This window comes from Sciurus carolinensis, chromosome 7, assembly GCF_902686445.1.
Source record: "Sciurus carolinensis chromosome 7, mSciCar1.2, whole genome shotgun sequence".
NCBI lineage: Eukaryota > Metazoa > Chordata > Mammalia > Rodentia > Sciuridae > Sciurus > Sciurus carolinensis.
In genome coordinates, this window is record NC_062219.1 from 78,511,022 (window position 1) to 78,524,316 (window position 13,295).

Sequence of the window (13,295 nt, forward strand, 5' to 3'; positions counted from 1 at the left end):
TCTGGAAGGGTTTGCGGTAAACAGAACCTCATTTGGTCAAGCCTTAAGAGAGCATGTGTCACTCTGCTGCTTGTGCTGTTGGAATTACTTTCCAAAGGGGTTTGTGATAAACCCAGCCTCTTTAATAAAACGTTTTGTTTTCCAGGGTATACCTGTTTCAGTACTGTGCCTTTCTTCTGTCCTCTGCCATTCTTCCAGTGTTCATTTATGTTCTGTGGCCTTATCAATTTCAGACTCCCTCAGAGAGTCTGTCACAATTTTCCATAATACCTTGGATTCAAATGGATCCTGCCTCTCCAGTGGTCTTACTCTTTTCTTTGTCTCTGCCAATTTAGTCAGGTCCACATACTTTGTCTTTCCATTGCTATGAGCGAACTCAAGAACACTATTCCGTTGCGGTTGCACTCTGCATACCACTGTCTTGGTAATGTTGTGCTTTACTTCAGCTGTAACCACATCCATATGACCAGCACTCTGCAGCCCATCACCAATTTCTTTTTCTATGGCACTCCATTCACTGAAAACTTGCCCATTATTCCCATGTACTTTATATATACCATAGAGTTGATCTGCTACTCTAGCTCTGACTTGAAGATGTGAGAGGAGTGCCTGTATGTAGTTCATCACTATAGTGTTTCAGGTCAGTCGATCTCTTGTCTGGGTTTTTCACTCTGATTGTTGCATTAAGCCCTTTTAACCTGTAGTCTGCCGTCAGCTGAAACCCAGTTTCATTCCAGTTACCTTCCTGTGTTAAAAACAAATAGATTTTTGTCTCTACAAAGGATAGGATGTGAAGCAACCCTTAAGAGAAAGTTTTCTAAACCATTGTTGTCTTTCCACAAAATCCGGATCCATGTTGTCAGCAGAGAGTTTAGGCCAAACCAAGTCTGCCTTGTTTCAATGAAGTAAGCAGTTTGTTTCTTGCATGTTCATGCCATTTCTTCCAGTTTGCTTTTCAGCCTCTGAAACACTGATTTCTATCTTCTTCAGTCCAAAATTACTTTCTATCATCACGTTGGCCCCAGAGCCCTCTTCCCAGGCCTCCTCAGCTTCCTCACTGACTGTAGCCTCGATCCCAGTGTTGGGATGAGCCAGAGACTCCAGGGGCAGCTACCTCTCGGTGTCCGGAGGTATCTGCTCCATAGCTGCAGTTCAGCACCTGCATATTTTTTATAAATAAGATTCTATACTCCAGATGGCTGTATGTGCTTTTTTTTTTTTTTATCTAATGTTGTTGATACATCTTTATTTTAATGCTGGAAATGATACTTAGAAATATTGCATATTTATGTATTTTTATTTGTTCTTTTTAGTTATACATGACAGTAGAGTATATTTTGACATATTTATACAAACATGGAGTAGATCTTTTTTTAGTTAGGATCCCAGTCTTATGGATTACATGATGTGGCAATTCACTGTGGTGTGTTCATATACGTACATAGGAAAGTTGTGTCATATTCATTCCACTGGCTTTCCTATTTCTATCCTCCCTCCCTTCCCTTAAACCCTTTGTCTAATCCACTGAACTTCTATTCTTACTCTTCCTCCCCATTTGTTGTGTGTTAGCATCCACATATCAGAGAGAACATTTGACCTTTGATTTTGGGGGACTGACTTATTTCACTTAGCATGATCGTCTCCAGATCCATCCATTTACCAGGTAATGCCATATTTCATTCTTATTTATGACTGAGTAATACTCCATTGTTTACATGTACCACATTTTCTTTATCCATTCATCTTTTGAAGGGCACATAAGTTGGTTCCATAGCTTAGCTATTGTGAATCGAACTGCTAAAACATTGATGTGGCTATTATCACTGTGGTATGCTGATTTTAACTTCTTTGAATATAATAGCAAGGAGTGGGATTTCTGGGTCAAATGGTGGTTCCATTCCTAGTTTTTTGAGGAATCTCCATCCTGCTTTCCAGAGTGGTTGTACCAATTTGCAGTCCCACCAGCAATGTATGAGTGTATACTTTTCCCATATCCTCACCAACATTGTTACTTATAGTCCTGATTGTTGCCTTTCTGACTGGAGTGAGATGAAATCTCAGTATAGTTTTAATTTGCATTTTCTAATTGCTAGAGATGTTGAACATTTTTTCATATATTTGTTGACCATTCATATTTCTTCTGTGAAGTGCCTGTTCAGTTCCTTTGCCCATTTATTGACTGAGTTATTTGTTTTTTGTTTTTGTTTTTGCTGGTTTTTTTTTTTTTTTTAAGTTTTTTGAGTTCTTTATACATCCTGGAGATAAATGTTTTGTCTGAGGTACTGGTGGCAAAGATTTTCTCCCATTCTATAGACTTTCTCTTCATGTTCTTGATTGTTTCCTTTGCTGTGAATAATCTTTTTAGTTTGAATCCATCCCATTTATTGATTCTTGATTTTACTTCTTGTGCTTTAGGAGTCTTGTTGAGAAAGTCCATCCTTATGCTGACATGATAGAAAGTTGGGCCTACATTTTCTTCTAGTAAGTGAAGGGTCTCTGGTCTAATTTATAGTTCCTTGATCCAGTTTTTGAGCTGAGTTTCATGCCTGGTGAGAGACAGGGGTCTAATTTCATTCTGCTATATATGAATTTCCAGTTTTCCCAGCACAATTTGTTAAAGAGGCTATATTTTGTCCAATGTATGTTTATGGCGCCATTGTCTACTATGAGATAACTGTATTTATGTGGGTTTGTCTCAATGTCTCTATTCTGTTCCCTTGGTCTTCATGTCTGCTTGGTGCCAATACCATGCCATTGTTGTTCCTATAGCTCTGTTATATAATATAAGGTCTGGTATTGTGATGCCTCCTGCTTCACTTTACTTGCTAAGGAAGCAATCCAAAGCTTTGACTCTTCTGGGACTCTCATTTTTCAAATGAATTTCTTGACTTCCTTTTCTATTTCTATGAAGAACATCATTTGAATTTTAATAGCAATTGCATTAAATCTGTACAATGCTTTTGGTAGTATAGCCATGTTGACAATATTAATTCTGCCCATCCAAGAACGTGGAAGATCTTTTTATCTTCTAAAGTCTTCTTTAATGTCTTTCTTTAGTGTTCTATAGTTTTCATTGTAGCAATCTTTTACCTCTTGTTAGATTGATTCCCAGGTATTTTATTTTTATGTTTTGTTTTTTTTTTTTTTTTTTGAGGCTATTGTGAATAGGATAGTTTTCCTAATTTCTCTTTCAGCTGATTCATCATTGGTATTTAGGAACGCAGTTGATTTATGGGTGTTAATTTTTTATCCTGCTACTTTGCTGAATTTGTTTATAAGTTCTAGAACTTTTCTGGTGGAATTTTTTGGATCTTCTGTATAGGATCATGTTGTCAACAAATGGGGAATAGTTTAAGCTCTTCTTTTCCTATTCATATCCCTTTAATTTCTTTTTTCTTTTTCTTTTTTTTTTTGCCTAATTTCTCTGACTAGAGTTCCCAGGACTATATTTAATAGAAGTGGTGAATTTGGGTATCCCTGTCTTGTTCCAGTTTTTAGAGGGAATGCTTTCAATTTTTCTGCATTTAGAGTGATGTTGGTTGTGGGTTTAACCTATATAGCTTTTACAATGTTGAGGTATGTTCCTACCATCCCTAATTTTTCTAGTGTTTTAAACATGAATGGTTGCTGTATTTTGTCAAATGCTTTTTCTGCATCTATTGAGAAATCATATGATTCTTGTCTTTAACTCTATTGATGTGGTGAATTACATTTATTGATTTCTGTATATTGAACCAACCTTGCATCCATAGAATGAAACCCAATTGAACATGGTGCACTATCTTTTTAATATGTTTTTGTATGTGATTTGCCAGTATTTTATTAAGAAATGTTGCATCTATATTCATCAGGGATATTGGTTCAAAGTTTTCTTTCCTTGATGTGGCGTTGTCTGGTTTTGGTATCAGGGTGATATTAGCTTCATAGAATGAGTTTGGAAGGGTTCCCTCCTTTTCTATTTCATGATAATTTGAGGAGGATTTGTGGTAGTCTTCTTTGAAGGTCTGAGAATCCATTTGGTCCTGAGTTTTTTTTTTTTCCTTGGTAGGCTTTTGATGGCATCTTCAATTTCATTGCTTGAAAAGGATCTGTTGAAATTTTTCTAATTCCTCCTGGTTCAGTTTGGGTAGGTCATATGTCTCTAAAAATTTGTTGATGTCCTCAAGATTTTCTATTTTATTGGAGTATAAATTTTCAAAATAATTTCTAATTATCATTTGTATTTCCATTGTGTCCATAGTGATATTTTATTTTTCATCATGGTTTTTAGTAACTTTGAGGTCCCCCCTGCTTTCTCTTGTTTAACTTAGCAAAGGGTTTATTAATTTTGTTTTTTCAAAGAACCAACTTGCTGTTTCATTGATTTTTGAAATTTGTTGTTGTTGTTATGATTTCATTGATTTTAGCTTAGATTTTAATTATTTCCTGTCTTCTACTGCTTTTGTTCTTCTTTTTCCAGGGCCTTGAGATGTAATGTTAGGTTATCTGTTTTGTGACTTTTGATTCTTTTAATGAATAAGCTTAAGGCAACGAACTTTCCTCTTAGAACTGCCTTCATGGTGTCCCAGAGATTTTGATATGTTGTGTCGGTATTCTCATTTACTACTTAAGCATTTTTTTAATTTCATCCCTGATTTCTTCTGATATCTATTGATCATTCAATAGTGTATTATTTAGTCTCCAGGTGTTAGAATAGCTTCTATTTTTTATCATTGATTTTGAATTTCATTCCATTATGATCTGATAGAATGCAAGATATTCTCCATATTTTTTTGTACTTACTAAAATTGCTTTGTAGCCTAAGATATAGTCTATTTTAGAGAAGGGTCCATGTGCTGCCAAGAAGAAAGTATATTCAGTCATTAATGGGTGAAATATTCTATATATGTCTATTAAGTCTAAATTATTAATTTTTTTTGGTTCCTTATTTAATTTGTGTTTGATCTGTCCAGTGATGAGAGAAGCAGGTTAAAGTCACCCAGTGTTATTGTGCTGTGGTCTATTTGATTCTTGAAATTGAGAAGGGTTTGTTTATGTCCCATTGTGAGGGACATAAATATTTGTGATGATTTTTTCTTATTGATTAAGCAGTATGAAATGTCCTTTGTCCCTTCTGATTAACTTTGGCTTGAAGTTCATTTTATCTGATATGAGGATAGAAACCCCTGCTTGTTTTCAAGATCTATGTGAATGGCATGTTTTTTCCCCCATTTTTTTACCTTTTTAAATTTTTTAGGTACTGGGGATTGAACCCAGGGTTGCATAATCACTGCACATCCCTAGCCTTTTTCATTTTTTATTTTGAGACAGGGTCTTGCTAAGTTACTTAGGGCCTCACTAAATTGCTGAGGCTGGCTTTGAACTTTGCGATCCTCCTGCCTCAGCCTCCTGAGTCACTGGGATTACAGGCATGTGCCTCCATACCCAGCAGTAGGTTTTATCTTAATAAATAGCCACTAAACTGAAAAAAGCTAGAATGGGAGGGACACTCTTCCATCTCATATAAATCACTGTTGGAGGAAATGATGAATGATTAGCTTAGAGAAAAATCAGGACAATGTGTTAGATGCTATTAAATATTTTTTGAAGGGTTCAGGTTCTGAAGAGTAGATTTCACTCAGTATAAAGAACTTTCTTGCAGTGAATCTCTGTTATTGGATTTTTTTGGAGCAAAGACCAGACAACCACATTAGGAATACTGTAGAGGGGCACATTAGGAATATTGCAGAGGGGCTCATTTCTCTCAGGTCAAGTCCTACTCTGCACTTCTGTCTTGGAATACTAAATATTTTCAGATTTTGGTAGCAATTCCTTGTTCCTGGATGGAAGGTCTGAGAAGCACTAATGGTAATGACCCTGTAATGGGATAAGAAAACCGCAGAAGATGAACTATAAACTGATTTTTGAAAAAAATCTTTTAACAAATGTTAATTAAGTACCAGGCACAGCGGAACACACCTGTAATCCCAGTGACATGGGAGACTGAGGCAGGAGGATTGCAAGTCTGAGGCCAGCCTCAGCAACTTAACAAGAGGACTGGGGATGGATGTAGCTTAGTGTATTAATCGTTATTAATTAAGCACTTAGTGTATTACAAAATGATATGCTGGACACAAGAGGCATTTTTTTACAAAACCATCCCTACTCTTCTATTTTGAACGGAAGTCTGTTCTGTTTTTAATCATCCTCTCAACTTTTAAATACAGTGTATCAATCTTGGTCTTCCCAGGTCTTGTAAGGGAAGTGGTAAAATGTTAACATTACCCACTACTTACGTTCATGTTATTCCAACTGATTAAGTTTCCAGTTTTGTTGGAACTTTCCTGCACAGATTTTAATTCTCCAGGGTAGAGTCAAAATGTGTTGAAATGATCTCCTAAAAAAAGAAAGGGAAAATAGAGCACCTAGTATGAAATATGTTTTTTATCCTAGGCTCTGAGGATAGAGTATGTGATTAGATGAGTAATGTATCAGATCCTTAATGCTATTTAAACATGCAGGTGGGTGCGTTGTATGTATTTTATGTATTTAAAATTGAGATTTTTGTTTGAATAGTATCTCTTATTTGGTGTACTTCATGGTGATTTATCATAATAGACTGCTTTAAATCATTTGAAATAGCGACACATATGAATTTTAACAATAACTTCCCCAAGGCTAGAGAAGTCAGCAGGAGCTCAAACTGCTAGGTAGACATATTTTTTTTTTTCAAACTCATATGCAAGTGTAAAACTTTTATGAGCCTGCTTTAACGAGGCCCTTTGGGGTTTAGGGTTATTTATCTAAGCTCTTATTAAAAATGAAAACTTTTCTAGGTTTAACCCTGTGAAGCAAAACTGATCCTAACAATATTGTAAGCTGGAAGAATGAACGCTGTTCTACTGACTGACTCCAAAATAAAGTTAGGAGACTTTGGGGCTAGTGTCCTCAGCAGTAACATGATAATAGGAGAGTGAAAACAAAGCTCTATTTCACAGTCTCCTTTAATTAAGAAAATTTAGCTCTACTATACTCATAATTCAGGGTTTGACATGATTTACTAAAATGACTTCCAGTCGTAGAATCAAGTCCTGTTTCACAGAGCCTCTGATATCTCCTTGAAAGTCAATTTGCCCCAGGACATTGTTGCCTGGTACAAGGTCTATGAGCACCTTTTCCTTTATGGTATCTGCACTGAGAAGTGGGGCATAGGAGAGAGGTGGTTTCTGAGATGAATGTCCCAAAATCACTCTGTAACCCAGCCAAAGAGCCAGAGCTGCTACAGGAAAAAATTTGTAATCTTGAAATATGTTCAGCTTCTTTGTAGGTATGTTCAGGTTTGATGAGTCTTAGTCGTATGATAAATCTATTCTTAGATTTTAATGATCTGTAAGGCAGTACATTTGTTTAGAGTGAGGACATATGAAGAGAGGGGGCAAATGTTACAAGCCAGGATCAAGGTATATTGCAGACTTGAAGAGAGCTTATTTGAGTCAGTTTAGCCTAGTCATGTCTGGTTCAGTTGGCAAAGATAAGAACATGGTGGTTGGATGAATGGTTTGATAGAAAGTTTGGGTAAAAAGATGAATAGACAGAAAAAGCAAAGTAATCATTATTGGTAAGATGATTGTTAGTGAATAGGTTTCTGCACCACAGAATCATTATAGATAACTGGATAAACAGACATATCTGAAAGAGAACATCATGACAAATGCAGAATTTTGAAGAATTTATAAAGTGACCAAAAATGAAAATTATCAGCCGAAGAGCATGTTTAGATTGTTTTTAAGTCTCTCTCTCCTCAATATTTAACCTTATTATAACATAAGTCATTTGAATAGTATTTCACTTAATGCAATCTGGGGACTTCCGAGATACCACCTGTTGCAGAAGAATGAAGATGCTTCAGAGACAGTGGAGAGAGAAATGGGAGCGTAAAGCACACAGATGATAATTTTAAGGAGGGACGTGCAAAACCTATGAACTGGCAATTATGGTTTAGAGCATGAAGGACACAAAGGGCAAACACCATGAGAGATGATGATGGCAGAAATGTTGGCTGGAGGTCAGAGATGGAAGCAATACAAATATAAAAATTTAAACAGGTTGGAAAATGTCAAAGTGTATGTAAGTTTAGGAACTTCTATTCTAAAAGAATCTCACAGTAGTTGCAATAGGAGGAAAACTGTATATATACTTGATTTTTAACTCTTCACCTTGAGCAGCTGTTTTAGCAGTTCAGTTGCTAGGCACTGTCAGAATTAGAATATTTTAATTTTGGAGAAACCCAACTGTTAAAACAGCTGTTTGGTCTGATAGACTGAAGCTGTCTGTGATTAGGTTGCAAGACCTAATGCAATCATTGTACCAGACAGATTATAGTTTTATTGGACATAATAAAAATATGAATGGATGCTAGGTGGAATGGTTGGATATTTGATTCTCCAAAGAAAATGTATTCCTGGGTTTGTTTTGGTGGAGGTAACTAATATCAGCTTTTACCTTATTTGTAGTTAAAGAAAATTTCCTGCATTCTTTTGCCTTATTGGATGGAACTTCTTTCTATGCACTTAAAAAAAAAGTCTTCCTAGTTCTACAGACATTTCTTTATCCTCTTAAAAATAGATAATATATCTGCTCAAGTCATCTCAAATAGTTCAGTCATTTATATTACTTATTTTGTATATTTTGTTATCCATGAAAAGCATTATATTAATGGCAGCCACCAAATTTGTCAATTTGCAAGTACCACATTTTTATTTTTTATTTTATTTTTTATATTTTTACTTGTTCTTTTAGTTATACATGACAGTAGAGTATATTTTGACACAGTTATGCAAACATGGAGTGCATCTTATTCTAATTAGGATCCCAGTCTTTAAGTCAGATTCATTCCACTGTCTTTCCTATTCCTGTCCCTGTTCCCTTCCCGTCATTCCCCTTTGAAGTACCACATTTTAATATCTAGAACAACTTGTATATTGCTAACAATGATAAAAATCCTGAATTCTAAATTTAGTAACTTTTCATGGAAAAAAAAACTATCAGGTTAGTTTCAGGCAAATTTTCTACATTTAAAGATTAGAATTACCTGATCTTAACGTAAATGTGATTTAAATTTACTCATTAAGGCCATTTGATTAATTTCCTATAGAAAACTATATTTTTACTTGATATGTTAATAAATATGTTCAGGCATTCAAAGATAGGTTTTCTTTAATGCGTCCTCAAATTGAAAATAGCTTTACTTTTTACATGATCACCAAGTTGGTTAGTTTTATTTTCCTTACCTTAATTTGGTGTATTTATTCAGTCATACATTTTGAATGAGGATTCCTGAATAAACTTTCTAGTTAAATTACTTGTGGCAGAAACAACAGATTTCAAAACACCTAGTAGCTTGTCACTTATATTGCTTTAAAAAAATCCTTTAACATATTTTTAAAAGCATACTTTTAAACAGATGTGTTTTGAAAGTTAAATGGTAATGATTTGATTTATATCATAGCTTATTTAAGAGAACTTTAAAAGGACAGACTAGAAATGTATTTCTTTTTTAAAAAATTGCAAATTTTGGTCATGTGAATGTTTCATGTTCAGATTTCAGAAATAGAAAATGTCCTACTAAAGTGCATCATTTTATTTATAACTTCTTAAAATTATAGAAATCTACAGTATAAACAGTAGAGAAAAGAATACCAAACTCTATTTTAATGTACATTTAAATTTGTGGGATTATGTACTATCTTTAAATGTGTGGCTTGAAAGCAGGGCACTTCCAACACATATCTAGCTTATCCTTCTATATGATTATTTTTAAGAGCAAACTTAAAATAAACTCTACAGAGTTACATTGACATGTGACTTCACAAAAGATCTGAGGTCTTCTACCTGAGGACATTTTCTAAGATGAAGGGCTCTCACACAGGAGCATGATCTTGGCATTTGGATATCATCTCTCTTCATGGAAGGGTAATGTGCTAGTCACCTTTCTGTTTCTGTAACAAAACACCTGAGATTATCAGCTTAAAAAAAAAAAGATAAAATTTTAATTTTGGTTCACATTTTGGAGGTTTCATTATATGGTCAGCGGGCTCCATTGTTTTTGGTCCTGTGGTGAAACAGCACATCATGGTGGGAATTCATGGCAGGGGAAAATGCTCACCTCGTGGCAGCCTGGCAATGAAGAGAGAGAGAGAGAGACAGAGAGAGAGAGAGAGAGAGAGAGAGAGAGAGAGAGAGAGAGAGAGAGAGGGAGGGAGAGGGAGAGAGAGAGAGAAGGGGTGGGGTCCTACTATTCAAGCTTCAAGGAACAAAGGTTTGTCTTTAGGGACAAAACTTCCTCCTACTAGGCCCTCTCTCTTAAAGGTTTCACTGCCTCTCAATATTGCAGTGGATGGTTGACTTAGCCCCCACCTGGGTAATGGAGGACATTCCACTCCAAACTACTGCAAACGGAATTCTTAGTCATTAGAATTTATTTTCCAGTGGGTCAGAAAAAGCCACATGTTATTTAGGGTTATGCAAATCAGACACTAATAGCAAAAATACCAAGATTGACCAGGCTTGATCCTTCTGAATTGAATCACACCATTGTCAGCTTCCCTTTTGTAAGGAAGGGTGGATGGATTTCCAAGGGAGGGAATCCTAGTGTGGACTTAGGAAAAGGAGTCAGGAGAAGCCAGGGATAGTGAGCAAGATAGTGTTCTGTGAATGTAGGCAAGAGTGCAGTTGGATGTGGGCAGATCACCAGAATCCACCCACTGAAGCTATCTGAAGGGACTGATATAGTTCTGGTAGATAAGCTCTCTCTTTTCTGCTGATACCAGATATGGTCTCGCCATTTTCTTCAACACATGTAACTTCCAACCAATCCAAACTGAAAAATGAAGAAAACCTATTTGTTTTACCTGGTCTAGGAAATCATCAAAGAAGAAAACATGTTAAACACTTCCATACAAAAGGACTCCAAATAAAACACTCATCCATAATTAATGATATTTGATCAATGCCAGTAATCTCAGTATTAACAACCCCAATAGATTCACTGACATGTTTTTTAACAATTTATTCTTGCAAAAATAAAGATATTTAGATCTATCAAAAAAAAATCTGAAACACTTCATATCCACATTGACAAAGGACTTAAATTATGGGGTGAGTGGGTAGTTGGTTGAGTTGGTCCTGACGGAACAGGGAACCTGTGATACCAAGAGCGAGGTTTACTTATGAGAATGTTATGAGTGGACCTAATTTATTATGCCCAACCCCTCTTCCTTCAACTTCCAATTAGTTACTCTGGAGAGTGATTAAAGGATTGTTAGTGTGTTTCTCAGCCTCTTTTTCAACCCATTTCCTCTGGTAATGGAATGTGGTAAAAAAATGTGAGCCAGGAGATCTTATCTTTGAAAACTTTTCTAAATGGTTATATTTATTAATATTCCTAATACAGATATAATGGCATATTATTAGAAGTTAGTTCAAAATGGAATTGTTTGTATTATTTAATCAAAAATGATAAATTAGAAAAAATATTTTAATCTGAAAGCAGTGACTCTTATCAGGGATTCATGAATCTTGAAAACATTATGCTAAGTAAAAGAAACCATACTAAAAAGGCCATATATTGCATGATTCTCATTATATGGGGAGGACATGAATGGATTGGGGAGTGAGTGATCTGAGAAACACCCAAAATTATATGCAAAATTCTCTTTGTAAAGATGAGCACTGTTTTGAATAGAGTCTGTAGTTTTAGTTATATTATCATAAAGATTTGTGACCCTTAGGTGATTTAAAAGTCACTACCTAAGAGCCATTTAAAAAATTAATTCCCATTCTTTGTCCTCTTTTTATCAATTTTTAGAAATTCTATCATCATAATTTCTGCCCTCTGTCATGGATTTTTGCAAAAAATTGTTAAGTATATTTTTTAAAAATTATTAAACCCTTCTAGCATATGGTTTGATGTAGTTTTTTAGATTTTTTGGCAAGATTTTTTATTGATTTTTTTTTTACATTCGTGCATTAAAAACATCTTTTTTGAATACATTGTAAGGTAGGTTTTAAATTTATTTTCTTTCATATGGATGGTTATTTGGACTGCTACTATAAATAGGTAATCTATATCTTTCTCCTCAAATTGTAGTATCATTGATCATGGGTAAATGCCTTTATAATATATTACATTTCACAAATATTAGAGTTCATTTTTAGGTTTTGTTTTGTTCCACTGACCAATTTGTAACAGTACTATTAATTTAATTACATTAAATTTTTGTAAAATTTCTTGTAACAGGAGTATTAATTTAATTACATTGGTTTATTTTATGTTTTAATAGCTAGAAGGTAAGTCTGCTTATCAGCGTTCTTCCTATGTATGGTCATTTTCAAGTATTTATTCTTGTATATATTGTTATTTTATCCAGTTCTGATGAAAACCAGTCCCTTTGGGATTCTAATTGAAATTGTATTAAATTAAAATATAAATGTTGAGACAATTGACGTTTTTATGATATTAAGCATATCTTTGTATTTGTTCTTATTTTGTGCTCTTGAGTAGATTATAGAATTTACTTTCTGTGGGTCCTTTGTCTTTTTTGTTAAAGTTAATTTCTAAATATTTTATAATCATGGGTCCTGTTGTGATAGAGACAAATATTTTCCCATTACTATTTTTAGGCTCCCCTCCATACCACTTCTACTCCTGCCCTGGGGACTAGCGAGACTCTTGGTTTTTATATAATTTTCTTGCCTACATTTCCTAATTATTTTAAGAGAATCTTTCAGGCTTTCTAGGTAAAAATCATAGCACCAGGGAAAAGGAGGGTTAATTTTAATTTCTCCTTTATAAGAATATGTTAATCAACCATGATAACAGCATTCTTGTCTAGTTCCTGATTTGAATAGTAATGGTTATGTTTTGCCATTTATAATTTTTTGAGTATTGCTTACAAACTGTTGAGAAATGACCTATAATTAAGGTTACTGCTCTCGTTGTTGCAGTTGTACAGTGGGATTCCCCTGCATTCAGCCCAACAAAAATTAGAAAATAAGTTAAATAAAAAAGAAGTCCTAGCATGCACAAGGATCCTGGGGTTGATCTCCAGCACTACCAAAAATATATATAAAAGAGACAATTTACAGAAAGCAGATCCAAACAACCAACAAATATATGCGAAGATATTTGAGTTCATTGGAATTAGGCAAATGTAAACCAAATGAAAAGCATGTTATAATTTTTCCATCAAAATTTAAAAATCCATCTGTGAGTTCATTGTTAACAGAAGTATGGGGTAAAGTCTTCTGTGATAGAT

General features: G+C 34.6%; 1 protein-coding gene and 1 pseudogene across 4 annotated transcripts in view; one reads left to right on the forward strand and one right to left on the reverse strand.

Moving 5' to 3' along the window:
* Positions 1 to 13,295, forward strand: part of Ube3d (ubiquitin protein ligase E3D) — a 170,051-nt gene that overhangs the window by 77,037 nt on the left and 79,719 nt on the right. The window lies entirely within an intron of this gene.
* On the reverse strand, positions 202 to 1,143 carry LOC124988438 (sorting nexin-4-like; annotated as a pseudogene).